This window comes from Pleurodeles waltl, chromosome 4_2 (assembly GCF_031143425.1).
Source record: "Pleurodeles waltl isolate 20211129_DDA chromosome 4_2, aPleWal1.hap1.20221129, whole genome shotgun sequence".
NCBI lineage: Eukaryota > Metazoa > Chordata > Amphibia > Caudata > Salamandridae > Pleurodeles > Pleurodeles waltl.
The window spans coordinates 109,099,448-109,125,065 of NC_090443.1; the positions used below are offsets into that span (position 1 = coordinate 109,099,448).

A 25,618-nucleotide genomic window follows, 5' to 3' on the forward strand; every position below is an offset into this window, starting at 1 on the left:
TGCATTCATTAGTACCATCACCCAAATATAGCAATAAGCAACAGAAAGGTGACCAGTCCAGTTTTTCAAAGGGGCTTTCAACTCACCGCAACACGTGTTGCTGCATTTTTAGTAACCTTTGAACTGTTTGAGCTAAAAACATTTTTTTGTTAAAATCTGTAGATAATGAAGCAGATGATGGATTAGGTGGCAGATACTGCAAATCTGTAATTATGGGAAAATCACCACAGCTGCACAATCACATAATTACAGTGGCCCTGGCTATAGGCCTGATTGAACTGGAAAACATTATGTCCGATGCCATTTATCTAATTTGCTTATTATAAAATGTTATGACAAAGGCTGTTGGTCTAACTTAATTATTGCGTAGAACATAAGTTAAATCAGTAAAACATTAACAGTTTATCTCATTGTGTTTCAGGCTATAGACATGTATTTTGTTACATGTAATCTCATAGATTTCCATGGTAGTCAAGGGTTTTGGGGCTGGTTTGCCCCCCCCCTCCAAACACAACCATTGATAAAGAAGATTTGCACTGAGAATCCTTGTTGGGGTCTGCTTAGAAGGATAGAATTTTGCTTTCCTAATGTTTTGTATCCTTTATAATTTATTGACTATGTCTGATGGTTGATTTGTGACAAAGCTTAACCCAATACTGGAAGCATGCGTATGGTATGATGATAAAGCAATGATAAGTTAGAAGCCTGAAAATATATTTCAATTGCCATAAGTCTGATCTGTTTTATTATGAAAAGTTACGATAAGGACAGAATGCCTAACATATTGATTATAAAGAGGAGCTGTGAAAATCAATAGGACTTTAACCGGTTTGGCGCCATGGACGTAATTGTTACGTCCATGGCTGCGCCTGTGTGGCGCCATGGACGTAACCATTACGTCCATATACCGGCCCTCTGGGGAAGTGCTAGCGCTCCACCCGGCCCCCCTGAGGGCCACCCCACCCCAGGTCAGGGCTGGAAAGGGAATCGCTTCCCCTCTCACCCCCGCCAGTGACGTCTGATGACGCGAAAGCATGCTGACCTCATTGCGGAAGAGGCCAGCAGAGACATGAATCCTTTCATGTCTGCAAGCATTTCTGCTGCCCGATCGGGCAGTAGAAATGCCCACTAGACACCAGGGAATTTCTTTTGTTGTTGTTTTGACAATGGACATAAGGGGAGCAAATCATTTTCAGGCCTTTTCTGCCCCCCATGGGGGCAGATCGGCATACTATAATTAGGCTGATCTGACCCCGGGGGGGGGGGCAGAAAACCCGCTAGACACCAGGGATTTTTTTAATTTTATTTTTTCTTTCTTTTATGTTTAGGGAGCGACCCCTTCAGCAAGGATCGCTCCCTGGGGGGCCAAATAGTTTCTAGGCCATTTCTGCCTCCCCATTCATCGGCCTAATATAATTAGGCTGATCTGCCCCACCCTGGGGGTGGGAGGGGGGGCAGAAAACCCCTAGACACCAGGGATCATTTTTTTCTTTTTTTCTTTTATGAAAAGGGGGGCCACATTGTTTATAGGCAAAACCACTAGACACTAGGGATTGATGTGTGTGTATGTATGTGTTTTGTTTGGGGGGGCTGCCCCTTGGGAAAGGGTCGCTCCCCATGGGGGCACATTACTGTTGGCCATATCTGCCCCCCTTGGAGGCAGCTCAGCCTATTTTTGGAAGGCCCAACTGCCCCTGAGGAGGCAGAAAGCCCACCAGAGACCAGGGAAGATTTGTTTATTTTTATTTTACGTAAGAGGGTGAGGGTATGGCCATACCCCCACCCCAAATAAATGGGGCGAAAGTTGTTCCACCAGTGGGCAGATGGGGCAATTACCTCTGATCCAAACCCCGGGGGGGGGGGAGGGGCAGAAAGTCTACTAGATGGCATGGAATTGAAAAAAAAAATAAAAAAAATTGTGGGGTGGTGGCTACCAACCAGTGCGGGCCTGGTTATGCCCCCACCCCAACTGGAGGGGGTAACAGTCTTTCAGCTCTACCACCCCCGCACAATAAAACATTTTATCCCACGGCAAGCAAGAAGACATTTGATTATTTTGTTTTTTGGTTTTACATTCGGGCCATGAGAGCTTGGTAACTCTCTAAATCGTCCAACTTGGAATGGTGAGGGCTGCACTCTTTTAACTTTGGGACGCTGCCATGTAGAAAAATCCACAAGACCCAGACACATCTGAAAACTAAACATCTGGTTGATTCCAGGGTGGTGTGCTTCACCTGCACCATTTTCTTACCCACAATGCCCTGCAACTTTGCTGAAAATCACACATTTTCCCCACATTTTTGTGATTGAACCTTCCGGAATCTGCAGGATTCCACAAATTTCCTACCATCCAAAATTGTCCCATCTATACCGATAAAAATTCTGCTGCACTTGTCAGCCTAAAAATGTTTTTTTTTCAAACTGCCCTTTTGGACCTGCTTTGGTTTCCCCCCTCAATCTCGACATGTTTTTGGCTCTTCCCTGTCACAGGCACTTGGCCCACCTACACAATTGAGGTATCATTTTACTGGGAACGTTGGGTGGTAGGAAATTTGTCCCGGTGCGGTGATCTCACACAGAAATGTGGGAAAAAATAGATTTTTTTTTGTAGCTAAATTTGATGTTTGCTGAGGATTCTAAGTAAGAAATCATTGGGGGATCCACACAAGTCACACCTCCCTGGACTCCCTCGGATGTCTAGTTTTCAGAAATGTCTGGGTTTGGTAGGTTTCCCTAGATTGCTGCTGAGCCCAGGACCAAAAACGCAGGTTGCCCCCCTCCCCCCCAAAAAAACAGGTAGTTTTGTATTTGATTATTTTGATGTGTCCAGAGCTAGTGGCCAAAATCCACAGGTAGGCACTTTGCAAAAAACACCTCTGTTTTCTTTGGGAAAATTTGATGTGTCTACGTTGTGTTTTGGGGCATTTCCTGTCGCGGGCACTAGGCCTACCCACACAAGTGAGGTTTCATTTTTATCAAGAGACTTGGGGGAACGCTGGATGGAAGTAAATGTGTGGCTCCTCTCAGATTCCAGAACTTTCTGTCACCGAAATGTGAGGAGAAAGTTTTATTTTTTTATTTTTTTTATTTAGCCAAATTTTGATGTTTGCAAAGGATTCTGGGTAACAAAACCTATTGAGAGCCCCACAAGTCACCCCATCTTGGATTCCCCTTGTTGTCTAGTTATAAAAAAATGCGCAGGTTTGCTATGTTTCCCTAGGTGCTGGTTGAGCTAGAGGCCAAAATCTACATCTAGGCACTTTGCAAAAAACACATCAGATTTCAATGTAAAAATGTGATGCGTCGATGTTGCGTTTCCTGTCGCGAGCATCAAGCCTACCCACGCAAGTGAGTTACCATTTTTACCGGGAGACTTGCGGGAACACAGAATTATTTCCTTCCAAATGTAAGACAGTATGAAAAAAAGATGTGTAATTGAGAAATGCCCTGTAATTCACATGCTAGTATGGGCACCCCGGAATTCAGAGATGTGCAAATAACCACTGCTTCTCAACACCTTATCTTGTGCTCATTTTGGAAATACAAAGGTTTTCTTTATACCTATTTTTCACTCTTCATATTTCAGCAAATGAATTGCTGTATTCCCGGTATAGAATGAAAACCCATTGCAAGGTGCAGCTCGTTTATTGGCTCTGGGTACCTAGGGCTCTTAATGAACCTACAAGCCCTTATATCCCTGCGACCAGAAGAGTCCAGCAGATGTAACGGTGTATTGCTTTCAAAACTCTGACATTGCAGGTAAAACGTGGAGAAAAATGGCTGTTTTTTTCACCTCAATTTCAATATTTTTTATTTCAGTTGTTATTTTCTGTAGGAAACCCTTGTAGGATCTACACAAATTACCCATTGCTGACTTCAGAATTTTGTCTACGTTTTAGAAATGTTTAGGTGTCTGGGATCCAGCATTGGTTTCACACCCATTTATGTCACTGACTGGAAGGAGGCTGAAAGCACAAACAAATAATAAACATGGGGTATGTCCCAGTAAAATGCCACAATTGTGTTGAAAAATTGGGTTTTCTGATTCAAGTCTGCCTGTTCCTGAAAGCTGGGAAGCTGATGAGTTTAGCACTGCAAACCCTTTCTTGATGCCATTTTCAGGGAAAAAAACACAAGCAGCCCTTTTTTCCCATTTTTTTGAGAAAAACAAAATTTTCACTGTATTTTGGCTAATTTCCTGGTCTCCTTCAGGGGAACCCACAAATTCTGGGTACCTCTAGAATCCCTAGGATGTTGGGGGGGAAAAAGGACGCAAATTTGGTGTGGGTAGCTTACGTGGACAAAAAGTTATGAGGGCCTAAGCGCGAACTGCTCCAAATAGCCAAAAAAAGGCTTGGCATCTGAGTGGGAAACGGCCTGGCAGTGAAGAGGTTAAGTGTTGATTGTTACTACTATGCATTGAAGCCTGCAGGTAGGTATTTTGTTACATGAAACGTCAAGGATTACGTTTTAAGGAAGGACTTGTTTTGGTTAGCACCTCTAAAATACCCTAGGGATTGACCTTTTTCAGAGTAATAGTTCTTGCTAGGATCTCTTCAGAAGCCCTGGTAGGTTTAGCTGTCTGCCAGCATCTTGTAATAAAAATAATTAAAAAATGTATGTAGGAAGCTGGCTGTGCGTATACTATATCAAAATGAGATATAGTGTGCACAGGGTCTAGGGGTTTTCCATAGGCTTAACAGAGGCTAAAGTAGATACTACTAATGCTCTCTTTCTTTTGTGGTAGCATGGTCGAGCAGTTAGGCTTATCAGAGGGTAGTGTAAAGCATTTGTGTGCACACACAGACAATAGGAGAAACGCACACTCAATTAATAAACTCCAGAGTCCAGACCAAAGGTTTTTATATAGCAAAAATATCTTGTCTTTATTTTTAGAACCACAAGATTCAAGTTGCAGGTAAGTACTTCAATAGTTTCGTATTTCACACGTATATCAATTGCACTTTGTTTGAAATCGTTAAGTTATACAGTTTTTGAAATATTGGCAATTATCTGTTTTAAAAGTTGACAAGCAGTTTTTCCAGAAACAGTTCCTGGGGGGAAGAAAAGTTAGATCAGTTTGCAGGTAAGTACAACACTTACAGTTCCAGTCTTCGGTGGTTAGGAAGTGCAGAGGTTGGGGTTCAACTTAACCCCAAACACCCAGCACCATGGGGCCGGCCGGGTGCTGAAGTCAAAGATGAGGCAAAATTAACGTGGGCTTCTATGGAGGCTGGGGGCACTTGGATTCAGATCTGCAGGCGGGTAAGTACCTGCGTCTTCAGAGGGCAGACCTGGGGGGTTTAGAGGAGCACTGGGGGGAGCCATAAATAAGCACCAAACATACACCCTCAGCGGTGCTGGGGCGGGCCGGGTGCAGTGTGCAAACAAGGCGTCAGGTTTCCAATGATTCTCTATGAGGGAGCCCCAGGGTCGCTCAGAGGGTGCAGGTGAGGTCCAGGAGGTTGTCTCAGGTAAACCACAGGCTGGACAGGGAGGGGGGTCGCCTTCTGAACGTTGCAGCACTGGAGGTTGGATTCCCCAAGGCCTGAGGGCTACAGGTTCAGTGGTCTATATGGCATCTGATATACCTATGTCCGGACCTTTCGCGGTCAGGGGTCCTTAGGATTTAATCTGCAGGTGTTGTGGAGAGGTCAACCCAGGGTGGGCACTTGCTCCGAATCTCCTGAGGATCCTCTCTAGCTGGTTGAACCACCTGGACACAGGTCGTGGGCTTTGGGTGCAGAGTGATCAGGACTCGCGCATTCAGAGTGAGGCTGAAGTCCTTAGTTGTTGTTTCTTCTTGGACAGGGCTGCTGTCCACAGGAGTTCTTGGTCCTTTTGGGTGCAGGGCAGTCCTCTGGAGCTTGGCAGAGGTCGCTTCCCCAGTTAGATGGGTCGCTGTTCTTGTGCAGGTTCTTTGAAGCAGGAGACAGGTCGGTAGGGCTGAGGCAAGTCAGTTGTCGTCTTCCTTCTTCTCTGCTGGGGTTTCAGCTTAGCAGTCCTTCTTCTTTCTTGTTAGGTCACAGGAATCTGGTGAGCTGGGTTCAGGGAGGCCCTTAAATCTTAGATTTAGCAGCGTTTAAGGGGTCAGAGGGCAGTAGTCAATGGCTACGGTCCCTGAGGGTGGCTACACCCTTCCTGTGCCCACTCCCTTTGAGAAGGGGGGAACAAACCTAACCTAATTGGTCCCTGTCCTCCAAACCAAGATGGAGGATTCTGTAGGGGGGTTGGGGGGTTGGGTCACCTAGGCTCTGGGCACCTTAGGGATGGTCCTGGCTGGGGTGGTCACTCCTCCCTGTTTTCCCACTGGACTTCCCTCCAAAAGTGGGGCTTTGGCCAGGGGGGGGCAACTTCATTAGCTGGAGTGCCCTGGGGCACTGTAACCAGAGGCTTGAGCCTTTGAGGCTCTCCGCCAGGTGATACAGTTTCTGCGGGGGGAGGTGTGAAGCACCTCCACCCAGGACACGCTTTGTTTCTGACCACAGACAGCACAAAGGCTCTTAACCCATGTGGTCAGAAATCATGTCTGGCAGACTGGCACAGACCAGTTCAGTCAGTTGTTTTGGTTACATGTGTTCCTTTTATAGTTCCCCTTTAATTTATTTGCTTCGCCTCCTTTTATTTGAACTTTACTTGAGGATACTGTAACTCTCCGGACAGTGCTAAAAGGATGCTTGCTTGCATGTTGCTCCTTTTACCTACATTGTACAGCATCTCATGTGGTCTCTTCCTTTATACAAGAAGACCATTATGGAATGTAATTTTCCATAATGTATCATTGTTTTACCTTTTAAAAGACGGCTAGCATGGGGGCATGGCTTCTCACGCAATGGAATGAGATCTCTCCGCTTCTCCGGATCCCCGCTCCAGCCTATTATCAGCACTGGGACAGGGGGAAACTGGCTTTGACAGCAGAAGCAGGTCCCCTATACCCTAATGCACCAAGTGGGGGTGAACTGGATTTCACCCGACTGACCTCTCTGCGGCGCCGACACGCCTCGGCCGGAAACCTCTGGATCAGAGCTGCCTTCTTCAGCCCTTGTGCTCTGTGCACCCATTGCTTGGGATGGGGGCATTAAGGCTAAGCTACACACCAGAGGCCCAGAATCGCCGCTGTGGGCTTGTCCACACTTTTCGCCTCCCACAGGTTTTGATAGCCCCATGAGAGACGAGGACCTTAAGGCACACAACGGACAGCGTTTATGTGGGGAGGAGCCATCGCCTGGCAGGGTACCTCAACCGCAGCTCAATGACCCAGCCAGTGCACCGCCTTGCCATCTGCTATAGTGACTCCCCGGGGGAGCTTTGACGGCCTGCTTCCTCCCTTCGTTCCTGTCCCCTATCTGGCAATCATCTGGGGGCCAAGCTGCCTGAAAATTTAGAGCGCCTTGCGTTTGGTGCAGAGACGGACAGAGGAACTTCCCATCCCAGTGAGCTACATTTTCTTATTCTGTGCCCTACAATGCACTTGCAAGACTTGAGATATAAGAGGTGACTAGCTAGAGGGTGGCCCCCCAATAAACCCTACCGGCTCTCACCCTCGGCCAGCAATCTTCCAACCACTGCTCTGCAGTCTCATAACACTTAGCTGCACCCGTGGGTCATTTCTCTGGTTTGGACCCACTGTCCACTAGTTTGACCCTCCCTTTGCCGCCTGCTCGATGATGCCTGCTGTTGGTTGATTTGTGTTACACTGGAGAGAAACCAACAAACTGTGTTCCCCTACCGCACCCTAGGGTCTACAAGTCTTTGCTCCTAGACTCTGACACCCCTTGAGAGAACCTCCTGACAGTTTCGCTCTGTGTGCAGGATTGGGGCGCCAGGTGCAGCTTTCTCGACTCTCTTGCTCCAGCCTTTTACTATCCCTCTTTTCAACCTCCCCTGTCCCCACAATCATTGAAGCCCCCCCCTCCCCCACCCTCACTGCCTTGCCATGCCACGCTGTAAATTTGTGAAGTAAAACCTGGTGGCTGGTCCATAGACCTTCCAGTCACCTCTCTGGCTGAAAACATTCCCCCCTCTTCCCCCCCCAACAATGCACCCCTCTGATGCTTCCGCTGAGGCCTTGTCAGACTTTGCTCTTTAAGTGCCCATCACAGAAGCCTACATGGATAGATTTTTGCAGGAGATAAGAACTGAAATTGGCTCTCTCAAATCGGACATTAAGTCTTGCATCCATGAACCCAAGTGAGAGGTCACTGAGCCCTCGGTGGGGGTGTGAGTGGACGACATGCAACATACAGCTGACACTCGATTTGAGGTTCATGAAGCTTTGTGACGCAGGATGGTGACCCTGGAAGAGCAACAGATTGAGCTGCAACTGAAGTTGGAGAATTTAAAAAACAGAAGCAGGAGGTACATACATCATCTTGCATGCCGACCTTTTGCATGCAACCCAAGAAGACAACAATGCTTCTCCGGCACTTGATAGAGCCCATCGAGTAGCCTCTGCATCGCACACAGGTGCACTTCTTCACTGAAAAAGAAGCTATGCTACAAACAGCAAGGACCAAGGCGGACCTGGTCTTCTGGGGTCTCACCATGCAACTCTTCCAGGATCTTGCCCCGACTACCCTCCAGCGGCGTAGGGATTTCAAACCTGTCACCGACAAACTGAGGGACCTCAACATCTGTTACTAACGGGGGCGCCCTTCCATCGTTATTTTAACATGGGAGGGCAAGCGGCAGATCCTCTTGTTACCAAAAGAAAGCTAGCCAACTCTTGAATATAGGAATTGACTCACGAGGGCAGCCTGACCTCATCTGAATCACCCTCCTAGGGGTACCCTGAAACCTGGATGGATCAGAGTTAAATCTCAGCGACCCAATAAACATATTAGAGATCTTGTCACCCGAGAAACTCAACAAGACCTCATCTAAAACCTGCATAACCTGGTGAGAAGTGCCCCCCACCACCGCCATCAGCCTTTGCCTCGGTTTAAAACTAAATTAATTGCTTGTTTACATTCTGCCATGGACTCGTGGACTACGACCTACTGTGTCATCCCAGGCCCAGCTGAATGGACATTTGTGAGATTCAAGGATTGAGCCTCAATAACACTGATGTGGAACTCCCATCTTTACCAGTGGTCCCCTCCGCAGATTGCCCGGGACTAGACCTATGGCAACCGCCCTTGCTGGACTTGACAACCCTGCTTCTCTGGAATGTTTCTAACGACCTTTTGGGAATGCTCCTCATCCTGGCAGTGGGGATCTGGGGCTCTTTGGAGTTTCGACTGCCACTATGCCCTCCCTCCCCTCTATTTAGCCCTTAAGGGAGTGACTCCTCTAGAGTGGCTTGCACACAGATTTTCTGGCTGTTCCTGAACCTAAAGGGAGTTTTTCGGCTCGGTTAGCCTCTTATTGGTTATGTTTACACTTTCTTTTCTTCTTTATATCGGTTATCTAGCACTCCAGAGAAACCTGCCTTATTGTGTCCTTCCCCTTGTTCTATACTGGTGTGCCGCAACAGCGAGGTATTAGAGGAAAGGCTGATTCTACCCTTCGGTTAACTAGATGGGACACCCTTAGCTGCTTTCTGAGGCACCCCCTCTAATCCTAATCATCATGGCTGGCACTCACTCCATCAAGCTACTATACCTTAATGTTCGGGGTTTGAATGCACACCGTAACCTGCGCCATGTGTGCCGCTACCTCCTCCTACAGGACCCTGATATCTTCCTACCGAAAACACACCTCCTATGCTGCAACACCCCTCGCATATTCCACCCCAAATACCCCATACATTACTGGGCCCATGCAACATCTAAAACGGCCAGAGTTGCAATCATGTGTAAAGCTGCATTCTGCTCTAAGGTTCTGAAGGTTGTTAGGGAGGACAAAGGCTGCTTCTTGAAACTTAGAGTTTAGGAGGACCCTCACCCATTTAAACATCTGTTCTTCCAGTCAAGCTCGAGACACGTACCTAAGGTCTGTCCTACGTGACCATGTGTCGCGAGGAGGAGGAGAAGGTATGGTGATGAGGGAAACCGCAGCTCTTGCTCCTTCCTGGGAGCGGGGGCAATGTTTGCTGCTCTGAAACAGGATTTCACAGATTTGGTGCTAGTGGACGGATGGCGATATAGGCACCCTGGTAGTCAAGACTACTCTTTCTGTTCACATGCGCACACCTCTTACTCTCATATTGACTACTTTTTCCTCGCCCATACGCTGCTGTGTGATCTTGATTCCGCCAGCATCTCCGATATCTCCATCTCAGACCATGCCCACTTAGAGTTAACATTGTTTAGACTGGTGGCCCCAGCCCACAACTGCTCCCGATGGTGCCTCCCCTACAAATACTTAGAGACCCAGTCGATATTGCTGAGATCCAAAAAGATACCTCTGCTTACTTTTCCATCAACGCTCACCCTGAGATCTTGGGACACATGCTCTGGAACAGCTTCAAAGCCACCATAAGGAGGGTTATATCTTCTATTGCCCTTGCCTGTACTCTGGAAGCTAGACTGGTTGAATCAGGCTTAACAGCTGACATCAAAACCCTGGAAGGTCAAGACCACTCTCCCCCATCTAAATGCGACAACTGACATTGCTGAGGGGCCAGCTGAGGGCACTTCGTCCGAATAAGGCTGAGCGCTCTTTGCTGGACTTGAAACAAAGTTACTATGAAAGGGGAGACAAGATGAGGATGCTAATTGCACCTAAGCTCCGCAAACAAACTGCACACGCACACATATGTAAGATCAAACTTGGGGATGGGACCTGGGCTACCAATGAACGGGTCAAGCAACAAGCGTTCCACAAATTTTAATAATCCCTCTATACGGCTCATCCTGCATCTCAATCAAACATAGACTCCTATCGCATGGGAAGGCTCATGGCACCCCTTAGACCCTCAACACTCTGAACTCTTAGAAGCTGCAATCACTCTGGCTGAATTGCAGAGAGCCCTTAGGGAATTGCCGACGGTCAAAACTCTGGCCCAGATGGTCTCTTCCTGGCATTCTTTCCCAAATTTCTTTCGCAACTTCAGGACCACATGCTGTCCCTGTTTTTACCCACTTTTTTCTATACTTCAGACTGAGAAAAGACAAAATGAAAGGAATGCCAACAATGCAGCACTCCTCTCTGAGTAATACATTTATTAAAGCACTTCTCAAGGTTCGTACAGGGAACGCTTGTAGGTCAAACGCAGCAACATAAGTACACTTCTGAAAATAATCACAGCAGTAGAATAATAATGATCATAGAAACAAACAATAAAAACCCTACTTCAATAATGTATAATATATCTGTGTGTGTGTATGTATGTATGTGTATATATATATATCTATATCTATATCCAAAACCAACAATTGATTCCTTGCACTCCAGGAGAGGAGACCGAGAGGTTGAAACGCATTGGTGGTGTCTTTTTATACTTCTTTGGATAGAAGCAATAAAACTCTCCTGGAGTGCAACTAATCAATAATTTGACAATTGTTGGTTTTGGAGATTGCAGAGGAATGGTCCCTTCCTCACGTTTGCACCCGTAAAATTTGCGCGCCACAAGGTGGACCTTTGGATGGTGTTATATTATATATTCATGCACAGCGCAAAGCTAAAATTAAGAATTAAAAATGCATCACCATGGGGCTTGACAGCAACATCATCTCTTTGCCAACTTAAAGTAGAGAACGCAGACGACTGCAGAAAGAGAGAACCGCCCACAATGGGTACTGGGTAAGGCAACCCCATCCTGGAATGAGTTCTGTCTAACCGTAGTCCTCAAGCTTCCCTCTTAAATACCTTAAACAAGCTGGAGAGGAGGATTCTAGAAACTTCCCCCCCCCCCCCTCCCATACTGTAAGATGTTGTTCAAACGCTGGCCGTACCAGGTCAGTTTTGGAAAGGAGCACGTGTGAGACTAGCCAACTCTGTGTTTTTTCAAGACCAAGCTGTTCCTTGCCTTACCATAAACATTCTCAGCCTGGCACATCTTATCATCAGTGCTCTTCACTCCTTCATGTTATGTACCCATCCTTAAGTGAGAAAGAGCGAAAACGTTGCACAAGGTGTGCGTGGAAAAATACCTGACGGTGTCTGAAGCGAAGCACAAAATGGAGCCAGTGGTCAATATGGAACTGGTGGTTAAATATAAATAGCATTACACCCATTCACTGCTGATGGTCCTGGCCCTTTTTGCAGGGTCATCCCTAAGCTTTTTGCTCCCTTCCTCCTATTTTTTACAGACCTGTTTTCATGGGCAAGGTGCAACGTATTTAAAAGGAGGGCATATACTAATGTGTTTTACATGTCTTGATATTGAAATACTGCTAAATTTGTTTTTCACTATTGCAAGGCCTCTCTCTCCCATAGGTTAACATGGGGATTACCTTTAAAATATCCTTTGTGTAATTTTTCATTTGATAGATGGAGATATGGAGTTTGGAGTCTCTGAACTCGTAATTTAAAAATTAATCTTTTCGTGAAATTGGTTTTTAAATTGTAAGCTTAAATGCCACTTTAGAAAGTGTGCATTTACTTGCTTAACCATTCTGTGCCTCTGCCTGGCAGTGGAATACATGTCTGGGTCAGACTGACAGATGGGCTGTTTGTGAATTCACTCTAGACCAGTGATCTTCAAACTTTTTAATGTCGTGCCCCTCCAACCCCCCCCAAGTGGGGGAAAAAAAAAAATTAGGCCTTCCCCAGATTTTTCAGAACTATTCTGTTAAAGTAGCCCCTGGCTTAATCGACCTCTATCACGTTTTCTTTATCCTACAGAGACAGGGAGCAGACAACAATCACTGGGTTGCCCACTAAGTCGAGAAATCCCACCACCACAATATACCTGCCTGTCCAGTCTTGTTAGATGTGGAAAAGGCCTTTGACCGAGTCAGCTTGCATGATCCTCAAAAATAGTGCTGTCTTATGTCTCTCCCACTGCCACAATACGCATTAATGGACAGGCCTAGCCTCCCACCCACCCACCTGGTGAGGGGCACCAGGCAGGGCTGCCCCCTGCTGCCTTTGCTTTTTTGCCCTGGCAGTCAATCCCGTAGCTTTCACCATCCGCCGACCAGTGGAAATCACGGGCATCCCCTTTGGAGGAATCGTGCATAAGGAGACCTTATTTGCAGTTCACCTCCTACTCACACTCACTCAACCTGCAACCTCACTACCAGCCTTGATAGACGTTTTGATTGCCTTTGAAGGGGTCTCGGGTTTAAAATCAATTTGTCAAAATCTTAGGCCTTGAATCTGATGATTCCTACCCTGAAGTCCCTTAGTCCTTTCAGTTGGCTCCTTGTTCAATCAAATATTTAAGTCCCAATCTAACCAGCTCCCTAGCGTCATGGACACAGGCTAACTGGACGGAATATCAGCGCTCGGTTCTGGGAGATTTATGCAAGTGGAAGCCCCTACAGGTGTCATGGCTGGGGCGCCTTAACGCTATTAAAATGTCTATATTACCAGAAATCCTCTATTTCAGTGATTCCCAAACTTTTGACTTCTGTGGACCACACTTTATCATTATTGGAACCTGGGGACCCCCACTGAATCATTATTGGAATCCAGACACCCCTTCAGAGAGTCATTACTGTAAGCTGGGGACCTAATTTGTTAATATTATTTAATTTTCTAGCAGTTGCAGACCCCCAGGGGTCCCCGTACCACGGGTTGAGAACCACTGTTCTATTTATTTCAGACAGTAACCACTCCTATCCCTCAGGATTCTATTCTGTCTCCAGAGGGACTTCCGCACCTTCATTTTGGAAGGGAAGTGCCCACGATTTTCAAATTCCATACTTATGCTTCCTAGAGATTAGGGCCTGGCCTGTCCTAGACTTATTGAATACTACTGGGTGGGCAATCTGAGCTATATTTTGGAACCAGTGGTTCGGGGAGGTGAAAATCACTGGTTCCACATGGACCGGGTGGTGGCATTGAGCCCCCCTTTGTGATTTGGCATGGCTCCCTATACATTCTAGACCAGGAGCTCCTGTATAGTCACCCCTACTAAAACAGTCCTTGACATCTGGAACAAAATAGCCAACAAAAGGGGATTGACCACCTTCCCCTCCCCAAATACCCAGCTCGCCCGCAACCCAGAGTTCACGCCAGCTCTACAAACCTACTCATTCCCCGCCTAGAGGGAGGGAGACTCGTGCACACTCTGAGGCCTTTTTGATGGAGAAACAATTAGAACTTTCAACATTTGGAAACAGTATTTTCTGATCCCGGAGTTGGCCAGGGTGCAGTACTATCAGCTAAGACATTGGGACAAAGGGGTTGATTTCATGCACCTACCAGGTGATCCAACACTTAACGCTTACATGACCACACAAGTATTAATCCCAGTTTAAAACTGACACCACTGAGGGGATATCCCTGAAACAATGGGAGCAATTATGGCAAGACATACCCAAATTATTTAGGAGCATTTCCCATCGGGAAAATGGATATAAACTGATGACAAGATGGTTCTACACCCCTATGTGCCTACACACCATTTATCTTTCTACCCCCACCCCCCCCTTTGTTTGATGCGGCAATTCAACGCCTGGTGATTTTCTCCATATCTGGTGATCCTGCCCCCTCATAGCTACATATTGGAAATAAATTGTGAGCCACATTAAAGAGGTTGTGGGCTTCCCACTTCCAAACTCCTATATCACTAATATTAGGCATACACCCTCTGGCCGTGGAGGCAGTAACACACAGAGATTGGCAACTAATAACTCGCATGCTAGGCGCTGCTAAACAACTCATCACACTCCACTGGAAGAAGACGATGTCCCCACGACTGCTCAGTGGTTTGCGCACCTCTCGCACATAATGGCCTTGGAACACCTATCTCATAAGATAGCCAGCCAGACAGTAAATTTGCTTACACTCGGTAACCCCCGAGTATTTTACATGACTGGAACACTTATGCTTTACTCTGTCCAGAGTTAAAGCTGTCCAACTATTCAATTAGTGCTCACCATGGCTGTGGTGTTTGCACATACAAGAAAGGAATACTCTTTACGCCAGACTTCAACATACCTCAAACCCATGCCTAGGCTCCACGACATGCCCCCTCGGTCTATTCTAGATCATGGCCCTCCCCGGCCTGGTCTTGCTCTTTACAGATTTCCCGACAACCTCTTTTATTTCACTGTTCACCTTTTTTTGTTTTGTTAGGCATAGACTTCTCTGGCCTTTATTGTCCTGTTTTGTTGCCTACGTTGTCTGTGTTATCGTACTCTGACTCAACGCTTTGGGTGCCTGCTGCAGGGCCCCCTTTTCATCTTAGACTACGTGCACACTTTAATGTGTTCTTAATGGGTCCACGTACTCAAATGATGTTTGAGGTGATTGAACTTCGATACTTCTATGCATTTGCAGGCTGTGTTATTTGTTATCTTGTCTTGAAAAATCTAAAAAAAAAAAGATTTCTATAAAAAAGAGATGGCTAAAGATGCTCACCTGCTGCTATGTTTAGATGCTATGTTTAGATTTGTTATGCAAGTATAGGTACCCCATGTTTAGACAGCAGCATGTTTTATTATTTTCTACTTGTGTTCCTTTAATTTTTTCCTTCATATGTGGTTGAGTTTGTGTGTGTTAAAAAGTGATGCGAGTCAGTGGACGGATGCTTGAGTGCAGAGATGAGTGACAGAGTGCATGTATGATGATATAATGATCAAATATTTTGCACATTTTGTTCATGGTTCATTTTTTATTTTGTTTTATGTAATTCGCTGTTATTGGTTCGAAGCACTTCTCTCCATCAAGCATTGTTATGACCATTGTACCACTCTACCTCCTCAATCTCACCCTTTCAATGTTAAGCACTGTAGCTTTCTGTTTGTCATAGTGGTATTGTGCACTTAATACTAATTGGCAGCTTCATTTTACTAGTTCTGTGTATTCTCTCTCAGCACAATGTTTTGCTTTTCCATCATCATTCCTTCGCTTCGTTGTTTAAAGAGAAGAAGTAATAGGGAAAGTACGAAATGTTGTGCACTTTCTAGTTGCTGTCTTCTGTCATCAAGCAATAGTTTAGGGATACTTTAAAGGTATTAATGGATTATGCCAGAAAGCCTACTTTGACTATTCTGGATTGGCGTCTTTCTCTGAGAGACCATTCCCATGCTGTAGGATGTGAAAGGATTTTCGCACAAACATTGCAGCATGACATACTTCTATTTGTGTTCATCTGTTTCTAATTTATTAGTGATGCAGATTCTGTCAGAAAGATCTTCTTCTGAGTCAGGCAGGGTTCCTTCAATTTTCTTTGACCTGTATGAGGTTTTGTTGCAAAGACTGAGAACTGTGGCCTTAAAGAAGGCAACACGGGTGAGACTTCTGTTGCAGCAGTGTGTGGGTGGAGACTGCCCACAGCAAGTCCCATGTATTGGAATTGGAGCTTCATATTTGGTACTGACAACAGCCATTCATGCATCTGTGTTGTGTTTGGCATAACTTGTGCTATTCGTCAGTGCCGCAAATAATACAGCCTTGGATATCTGCAGTCTGTGCCTCACAGATAGATCAAAATATCCATAGTCTTTCAAAACGCAAGCACATCGGTTTATTTTTAATGTTTGTGGTACATCCTGTCTGCTGCCAAAGCTACCAGTCGAGTCCTGCAGCAAAGAGTCACTAGACTGGTTTTTTTCAACTTTTTTTCTTTTTTGAATTGGGTGTGGAAATTTCTTCACACATGCTGCAGTTCTTACTTCGCTGTAAACTTTTAACAGGTCTTTTCTTGTTCTAATTCTGGCGTTCAAAATCTTGTGCTGAAAAGTCAGAGTTCTTAGTTCTTCCCTGAAGACAGCATGTTAGAACAACATTCAGATGGCTACGGGGTAAGCAGGAGCTATTGGGCTCAACCTTTGGCGTTGTCATTTTACTCCTTATGTCCTTCTTGGGATCGGCCAGCTATGGTTCCTGAGCAGCTGGGCCAAGTACTCCCTTTAGCACTTGAGTCTCATTGGTGGCGAGGGTTGAGCAGTCCAAGCCTTCTTGGGTGGGGAGTGGGGGGAGAGACTCTAGGGGGCAAACACAGGCTCACAAATTAAACATGTTCAGCAGCAATAAATAATTGTCCAGTCAAATGTGTGATGAAAACAGGAGTATTTATATATGAACAGAAAGAAAAATATGACATTTACAAACGATACACAAAGTCCCCTCCGTCAGGGCTGTAGTTGTGTATAGGTGGGTCCCTGAGTCCCACTTCCCTTCTCCCTGCGGTAGTGGTTTTTCCCCATTCACTATAGGTGACACTCCAGTTAAGCCCCTCTAGTATCCTTAGGAGTCCCAGTCTGACTGTTAAAGTCAAAGGTGTTTCAGGCACTGAAGGGGAGGGATGGGGGTTCTCAATGCTACTCTAATTCTGGTAAGCTTCTTTGGTTCCTCCCCATAGACTGGGGGGTGCAGTGCTTCTGGCCCTGATCCTCAGTCACTGCTTGGGCCCTCTTGAGTCACCACATGACTATCTCAACCAGACCACACTCCTTGCCTTGACCCAGTGGCCCCACCTGGAATATGGAGTCACTGTTCCTTCTCTTCACATGGGCTGTGGCCCGATCAGCACAGCAACAAGTTTCACAGAAACTCCCACCTGGCAAATGAGATTGCTGACTTAGTAACTGCCTACGTGTAAAAATTGCTGAAGCAGCTGTATCCTCACAACTTGCTACAGGAGTCCAATCGCCAAGATCCCCCCCCACTGGGCCATGCTTCCTCCAACGCTCTACTCTCCCACACAGGGCATACTGGTCTTGGCAATCTGGCAGATATTGGTGCTCAAAGAGCAGGTGGTCTTGGATTCCCTGGGTGATGATCACTCACTAAGCTGGGAGACTAGCAAGCCTTTGCTCCCATCCTGGTCGCAGGCAGAAGTCTTGAAGGTCTTCTCCTCCTCACACAGCCCAATTGGCTGCTTGGCAGGTTACAATTTTGGGGGTCTTGAGCTCACTTCTTGTAATCCATTTCCAGACAACAAATGTGATTTAGAGTCTGAGTCTTCGAAGTTTGTCGAGCCTGCTTCCTTTTGAAGTGCCCCCCATCCTCTGTCCTGCTTTCTGTCCAGAAAGCAGTCCGTTGCAGTTAGAGAGACTCCATATCTGAAAGCCCTGCAACACAGGCCATGGGAGTGACTAGAGGTTCATACCTGGATGTCAGTCACAGTGATATACGTATCTAAAGGTTTACCCAGGGCCTCAGCCCTATTCTTTATGATTCTTTTATGATCCCCATCTCCTTCCTTAGAAGTGGCCAGGCCCCTTCACAGACACCTATCTATGAATCGAAGGGTACCCTTTGAAATGTACTGGAGAACCATGGCTCTCCCTTCCTCCACTGTGTCCCGCCCAGGTTACAGGAATGCAGCAGTACACACCTCTGTCTGGGAGATTCTTCTACCCTCATGTTGCTCCACTCAGCCCTGTGTCTCCAAAAATAGAACACAGAGTCTTCCATATATTGTGCCCTTTGGCAGGTATGCATAGAACTAGCACATTACTATAGCATGCATGCACTGCACAGCACTACATCCTTCATGTATTGTACTATTCGCAGCCACGCATACTGCGCAGCATGCCACACCAAACCTATGTAGGCCAAAGGTGAGTTAAGCACAAAGCAGCAAAACTTAAAATGTGTGAGCCTATAGGCCTCACTCCAGTGACAAAGGGAAAAATTACCTGTTCGCTCCTACTTATGACTACACGGTATGCTTCCACTACAGCATTCTTGCTGCTTAACTCCTAGGCAAACAGTAGCCTTTCACCACTATGAGGATAGCGCTTTGGGAGCCCCTCCTGGTCCAAAAAAGAGCACAATCCATGAGACAGGCCTTTGTCATGGTGCACACTCATGAGCTGTGTTCACTCATGACGACAGAAATCAGCACTAGGGATCCAGACATCATTACAGTTGGGGCACTCAGGACGGGTGCATGTCAATCACCATGCAAGGGTCTTTTCCGTTCCAATACAGCATCTTTCCCCATACCATTACATCTCACTGACAGTATATACCAAGAACAAGCATATAAAGGAAAAGTAGAGAAGTGTATATTGCACAACACAACTTCATGCTCAGAACAAACTTGTATGTAGTATGTGTCCCTGGACTGTGTACTGGAAATGGAATAGACTTTCTTGAATTAGGAAAACACATCCATGTAGAGATAAATACTGCCTCGTAGATCCTCTTTCAGGAACATTTCAGAAATTATCTTAAGAACCTGAACCTGCCTCAAAGAATTGTTAGCATTTACCAATGTTGTATAAGAAGTCTTGTTACCTATAAATGCAGGAATCCACAGGCTTCGAGGCAGCCCCCCTCCTGGATGCGGGTGATAGATTGAGGAGCGCTGGACGGGTAATATGTGCTGCTTACTCTGTGATAATTAAAATGGAGGAAAGCTGTTGCCGAGGCACATCCAGTCATGATGGAAAACGTTTTTCAGCCCTGACCCTGCTTGCTGTGATTTTTTTGCTCGGGCATTTCCCTACAAAGCAGTTTGAATGGGTGATGTATAAACGGCAATAGGCAAGCCAGAGCACGTTCCATCATACAGTTGCTTGCTCATGACTCTCTTGAGTGCTTTAAAAGCAATTTAGACCTTCCCAACCTCTTCTCCTCCCCCCGAGAGATCACCATATGTGTAGTACCTCTGTAGTACCTTGCTATCACCCACCAGTGAGTGGCCACACCTTCCATGTTCCCCAGAATCACCAGGTGCTGCAGTGGGGTACATGGATCTGAAGCAGTGAGAGAATCGGTGTTTAGGTCAGACACTTTGCGTTGGGCCAGGCTCCTCAAATAGCTATACCTTTAACTTGTGATTTTTGAAGTAACTTCATGCTTGAGAGCAGCACAAGAACCAGCTCTATACTAGCAACGTCTGTTAGATTGCATATTTCCTTCTTCAGTACTCTCCCTGTTGATCTTTCGATCTCCCCTTTTCCCTTGGTTTTATACCGCCAGCTTGCTAAGCTGGCGGTTGACAGCTATGCTAAATAGTCTCTACTCATTAGATGCTCTATATTTTACCTCTATGCGCATCTTTCAGTTGCTCCTCGCTGTTTTTGTTTCTTCTAAACCATGGCTACTCGCAATCATGAGTACTATCATACATTTTACAAAGGGCCAAAAAGTTTGGTCTGTGGTGTAATCGAGGGCCGCATTGATGCCAGCATGGTGGCAGTTGGGGTAGAGGGAGCAACAACTAACTTGGCTCTTAGTTCACTATTGCATGGGGGCATGAATATTTCTACATTCGTGATTGCAAACCATCACAAAAAATACTGATCAACGCACTAATATGATTTGATGTAGTAAGCTGAAATGCTTCTGCATGTTAGTGAAATACACTTTTTGAACTTTGAAAAGACTCATATTTTTACACGTTTGCTGCAAGATGTCTTTAAAACTGAAGGTGTTCCGAAAATTAAGTGGTACAGGACACCTGAGTCACTTCCTTTCTTTAACTTCATGTAACCTGTAGATGAATGCTTACCAGTTTATTTAGTATTTTTCTCAATGATAGTGCCGAGTGGAGAAAAAGCAGCTCCGTGCTGTTGTTGACCCATTTGTGAAATGTAAAGGCATGAGGGATTAAAAACAGCCCCTAAGACGTATTTTTGAATGTCACTGTTCTAAGCTAAAGAACAAGGGAATATATATCGTGGGTCTGTGAGGTAAGTGTTGAAACTGTCAAATCGCTCTAAAAGTGGAATGTAGTCTACAAAATGTGTCTTTTGCGGCCAAATAATTTTTTTTTACAGGATTTCTCAGTGCCGGGTGAGCGCAAGAGCCCCTGGGGGCTTGGCTTGCAGCGTGTATTTTGTTTCCTCTTCTGCAAGAGAATGAGAAGAACTTCTAAGGATCTGGAAGTACTGTAATTTCCAGAGCTTACTTTCCCCCATCTTCAGTGAGTACTTTGTGCACAGGAGAACACCCCTATGGTTCTCCCACTGTTGGCCACTCCCATCCTCTGAGTGGCCCATGGGGCACAGGGTGAGTCATTCTTCCATTAAGCATTGTCTGCTGCCTCCAATGTGAAGTGGCATTTCCTTTCCTTGAGGCATAGTTTTGCTAAGTGACCACGTCAGTAAGTGGAGCACTAGAGACGTCCACTGGGTTTGTCGAGTCCTGCCTAGTGCCTGGGCTGTTTGTCTTCAAAATATCTTTATATCCTTTATGCTGTTATGACTGATTTGCTGCTAAAACAGTATTAATTATCCGTTTAAGATAATCCTACTTTTGGACATAATTACAAGGCGTAGTACATGCACGTCATATCTAAAATCCAAGAGAAATTGGGTATTTCAAGCCGCTCCTTCTCCAAATTGTTGTGGTAAGAGACCTGTGCAAGACTGTTTAGGTAGAAAAACAGACTTGTGATTGGAAAAGCTTCCCAGGACCCCACTTTTTTTTTTAAACATATTTTATTAATCTTTTGTTTCTTTACATTTACATGTTTGCTCGAGTTAACAACTTGCATTCGTTGTATGTGAACATTAAGTAGTCTACATTTGTGGCACGCATTATACATGTTTCGTTGCATATTGCTTTGGTATTGTTAATATTTTCTATGCATTAGTCAGTACTTGGTGTTAATATACACATCCCTTTGACAAGCCGTGTTATGCACTTCGCCATCCTATACTATCGACTTAATTCACGTATGTGATCAATCAACTTAAACCCGTTCTACGCTGTACTTTGAATGGGAGAATGGGAGGGAAGCAAAATAGGAAAAAAAAAAAGAAAGGAAGAGAAGGAAAAAAAGGGGGGAGGGGAGAAAAAATGTAAGCAAAATAGGAGAACAACTTTACGGCATTATGTGGGTGGGATTTGTAGCTAATAATGTTTGAGGAATTAAAGCATGTTAGCATGTAGGGGGAGGCCAGGCGCACCAGCTTACGAGGAGGACAAAAGGCCGTTTGTTTCATCCCCGTATCTAATGGTGCTATAGCATTTAGTGGCTCGTTGGTTTCTGTTTCGCGTTCCTCAGTATGGGCTCTACTAGTGTTCAGTTACCTCAGGGGGTTCCTTGGGGGTCCCACCCCTCAGGTCAATTCTATAAGATGTGCTAAGCATCTTCTACTACTCCTTTTGGGGCTGCTGCTCTCTTGAGTAGTCCATCCCAGTTCGCCACTAAGTCTTCCCAGGCCGGGGCAATAGGAACCTGTCGGATGCCCCTGGCCTCCTCAGCCTTCAGGACCTGTAGTTCAGCCCTAGACCATTTCGTAACATCCCTTTTCCAATCAGCTAGTGAGGGATGGTCTGAGGATTTCCAGCCCTTTGAGATCAGTCTTTTGTAGAGGGCCAGGGTTAGGTCCCGGAAACGCCCTCTTACTTTCCCGTTTAGTGCTGCAGGTCTGAGACCCAGTAAGCACAGTTCCGGGGTAGGGAGTAACTCCGTACCGAATAACTGGGACAGAACAGACATTATCTCCTTCCAACCAACCTGAAGTATTGGGCACTCCCACACCATGTGGTCAAAGTCTGCCTCACCCCCCCCAACATCTCGGGCACACCCTGGGGGGCCCCCCGTATATACGGAATAGTCGGTGCGGTGTTAGGTACGTTCTTTGCAGGTAATTATATTGAATGTATTTTAACCGCGTATTCCGTGTGATCGTCCGGGGGTAGGCCAGCGTTGCAAGGGATCTAATATGGATTGTAACTGGGCTTCATATATTTTAGTTATCAAGTGGGGCTCCTCCCCCGATGTTAGTAGGAGGTGCAACACTCCGTGGAGAGTGGGCTCAGCGTTTATCGTGCACCAGTGGTCCTTCAGTGTGTGCACTAACTTTCCGAAAAGCAGGAACTGACCCCGGGGAACACCCACACCCGTCTGGTCAGCAAAGCCCCTCAGTACTCCCCCCCCCCCCCCCCCCCCCTCCCTCAAATAGTTCACCCACTGTCTCAATCCCAGCACCCGTCCAGGGACCAAGTCACAGGCTTCTCAGTCCTTTCCCCCCAGACTCCATAACCAGCGTCGAGAGCGGTAAGGCCGGAGAGTATGGCGGGCCCACTCCTACCCTCTTCGCGCACCTCTTCCAGCATGCCAATGCAACACTTAACATTATGTTGTTTCCAGGTAGGACTATTTTCCTGCCTGTCATGTGTGTCGCAATCCATGACGTATCTATTACCCCTTGGGAAGTCCACAGATCCAGGTGTCCTTTGCCCGCCAGCCAGCCGGACACCCACTGTAGTTGGGATGCCAAGTAATAAGCCTCAAAGTCGGGGGCACCCAGTCCTCCCATATGAGTCGGCCTACAAGTGGTCGTGAGTGCAGTGCGTCTGCATCCATCGCCCCAAATTAGCTCTCTGAGCAATACATTCAGGTCACGGAACCATGCCGGGGGGATCAACAATGGTAAATTGACAAAGTAGTAGAGGAGTCTGGGAAGCATGATCATTTTAGATAGTGCCACTCTGGCCATTATTGATAATTTCAGGGAGCGCCAGAACTCAACCGAGGACCTCAAGGATCGAATCGCTTTGCCAAGGTTACCCTCTCTGAGATCTCCCAACTCGTGGAATATTTGAATACCCAGGTACCTGAAGGACCGTGGGGCCCAGTTCACATCTGTCGGGCATGTTGATGGGCGCTTGCAACCTGAAGTTAAGGGGAACACGTACGTTTTGCCACGGTTAAGACGCAGTCCCGAAACCTCCCCGAAGTCCTCTAATGCCTCAAGGGCCCAGGGGATACCACTGGGACCGTCCCTAAGATAAATTAGTATATTGTCAGCGTAAAGGGAGACGATGTGCTCAGTTGGCCCCCATTCGATCCCTCTGCCCACGCCCCCCTCCCGCAACCGAGTCGCCAGGGGTTCAATTGCCAGGGCAAACAGTAGTGGGGAAAGGGGGCACCCCTGTCTAGTGCCACGGAACACCGGATACGCTCTGGAAACGCCTTCTCAAAATCCACTGCCAACAGGATCCCCTCCGGCGGCTTCAGTTCTTCGGGCATGTGTAAGATAGAGAAGAATCGCCTAAGGTTTAGTGAGGTGCTACGACCGGGGATAAAGCCATTTTGGTCAGCATGTATCAGTGTGGACATGTGGGGAAGCAGTCGGCCGGCTAAGATCCTGCTAAGGATCTTGAAGTCACTATTTAGCATGGATAGCGGGCGGAAATCGGACACCGAAGCCTCCCTGTTGGTTGTCTTGGGGAGTGGGACTACCAGCGCCTCACGCATTGTGCATGGCAGCTCCCCCTTTTGTATTGCCTCCGCATACATTTCCGCCAAGCAGGGAGTTAGTAAGGATTTATATTTTTTGTAAAAATAGAAGGCCGTCTGTACCAGGGGTCTTGCCAGGGGCCAGCTGCGTTATGGCATCATTTATCTCTTCCATGGTCACTGGCCCTCCTAGCTTGTCCCCGTCCTCGAGATCCAGCACCGGTAGGGGGATCTGCAATAAGTAGTTGTCAAATGTCGCCGCCTCCAGGTCATTAGGTCTTCTATACAGGTGTGAGTAGTAATCCCTGAATGCGTCATTGATGGGGCCTGGGCATAGCCTACGGTTTCCCCCTCTATCCAGCACACTTGTGATGGGTTCACTATCTCCGTTCGGGCGCACCAGCCATGCCAATAGCTTACCCGACCTCCCCTCCTCTGATTGTTGGGATGCTAGATATTTTTGCATGTTATGGCATCTTAGCCTTTCTTCAACCTGTGAGTGTTCTCTGTGTGCTTGATTATATACTTCATCTCCTTGCGCTGCAGGGCCCCCTCGTGCATGACCTCCTCCAGGGCGGTTAGCTCCCTCTCTAGTGTGCGCCTCCCTCCCACCGACTGCCCAAGACAGAAACCCCTCGTCACCACCTTGAGCGTCTCCCATTCCACGGCCCTGGAGGGGGTGGAACCCTTGTTAGTTTCAATGTGTTCTGTTAGGTGGTTGCGCAGTGCCTCTTTATATGCCTGATCCTCAAGTGTCGCGGGGGCCAGTCTCCATGATGGGATGGGTGGTCTGTCCCGTGACACCCTCATCGTTAGTAGTAGAGGGTTATGATCCGATATTGTGCGAGCAAGGTATTCGGACTGGGTCACACCGCGAGCCAGCCCTGGAGTGCAGACCACCCTATCAATTCTGGTGTGTACCCGGTGGAGGCCCGAGTAAAATGAATAGTCCCTGGCGGTCGGGTGCTGCACCCGCCAGATGTCCACTAACCCCCAAGTACTCAACCACTCGGTTCGTTTTTGTGCTATTTTAATTGATGTTGCCCCTTGGAGCGGTGGGGTAGACCTGTCCATGTTTATATCTAGTACTGCGTTGAAGTCCCCTCCTATTAGTACTTCCCCTGTGCTCTGGCGGGTGAGGTGTCTCGATAAGCCCGTCATGAATGAGATCTGATCTTGGTTAGGGGCATAAATGCAACTCGGGACTATCGGAGTCCCATGTAGTTTCCCCTCCAGTATCACAAACCTTCCCTCTTTGTCAATGCTAGAAGACTCAACTGTCAGTGGGACCCCCGCTCTAATCCAGATCAGTGCGCCTCTCGCATAGGCTGAAATATTCCGTGGCAAACACCTGCCCCCTCCACCTCCGTCTTAGTTTCTCTCCCTCGCCCAGTGCCAAGTGGGTCTCCTGCAACATTGCTATCTGCACCCCCCTTCTCTTTAGGAATGATAAAATTCTATGTCTTT

General features: G+C 46.8%; 1 protein-coding gene across 4 annotated transcripts in view; it reads left to right on the forward strand.

Moving 5' to 3' along the window:
- The window catches only part of LIMA1 (LIM domain and actin binding 1), a 183,512-nt gene that overhangs the window by 13,172 nt on the left and 144,722 nt on the right, over positions 1-25,618 (forward strand). The window lies entirely within an intron of this gene.